The following is a 1,006-nucleotide window of genomic DNA, read 5'->3' as shown; positions in this document are numbered from 1 at the left end:
AACAAAAGTTTAAAACAATATGCAATGATCTATAGTAAAAGTTCATGGTTTAAGCAATCTAACCCATATTAAAATATACAATAATGGTTATAGACATCACGACGCCAATTTTATAAGATATATACTTAAGGTACTTTCATGCCAAATAAGGTATATAAAATAAGGTACTTTCATATCAAGTAAGTTATTTATAGTGCAGCACTTTCATAACAAGGTTTTTGATGTTAGGATACTTCCATACCAAATAAGGTATGTATATTAAGATATTTTCATGCCTAACATACTTTCATATCAAATAAAGACACATTCCTTAACGTACTTTCAAACTTAATAATTTGAAAATTCTGTAAGCTTTGGTTTTTAAATGTGTACCACTATATAAAATATTTTACAAAAAGTATAGTAGTTCGAAGGCGTAAATAGGAAGCTAAAAAGACAAAACAGAATCGATGAATCGGTTAGTGGCGCTTCGCGCCAAACGCCGAGATAACCCCAATATCCAGCATCCAATAGGAAGCTAAACAGATAAAAAATAATTTTAATTGCTGTAGTTTTGAAAATTGGCAAAGTCAATTATTTTTTAAATCTGAACTTATCGAATACTTTGAGTGAAAAATCTTACTCGCTTAGTAATATATGCGTAGGAAACTCTACGGTTAAACAAGAAATTATGTTCTAAACAATAGAATTACTTAACTTTATATGGCAGAACATCACTGTGAAATCAAAATAACTGACATTTAAAAAAAATAATTCATTATAATTTAAATACACTCCGATAACACCAACAGATTCTTATCAATTGAGTCATCTTGTCAAATTGAATCACCGAATCAATTTAATGATTAATTCGAATCACCAAATAATGACCGAGTTCTAGTATATACCCTAATGTAATTTTTTGAAATGCAATCCTTCTCAAACTAGCATGAACAGTTCCTTGTAAGTGACGTATAGGCGATCGGAGCGCTCAAATTTGCCATCTGGAGAAAAGATCAATTCCATG

This window comes from Parasteatoda tepidariorum, chromosome 9 (assembly GCF_982258835.1).
Source record: "Parasteatoda tepidariorum strain Cologne lab strain chromosome 9, Ptep-v5.0, whole genome shotgun sequence".
Lineage (NCBI taxonomy): Eukaryota > Metazoa > Arthropoda > Arachnida > Araneae > Theridiidae > Parasteatoda > Parasteatoda tepidariorum.
This window is presented reverse-complemented; position numbering follows the sequence as displayed.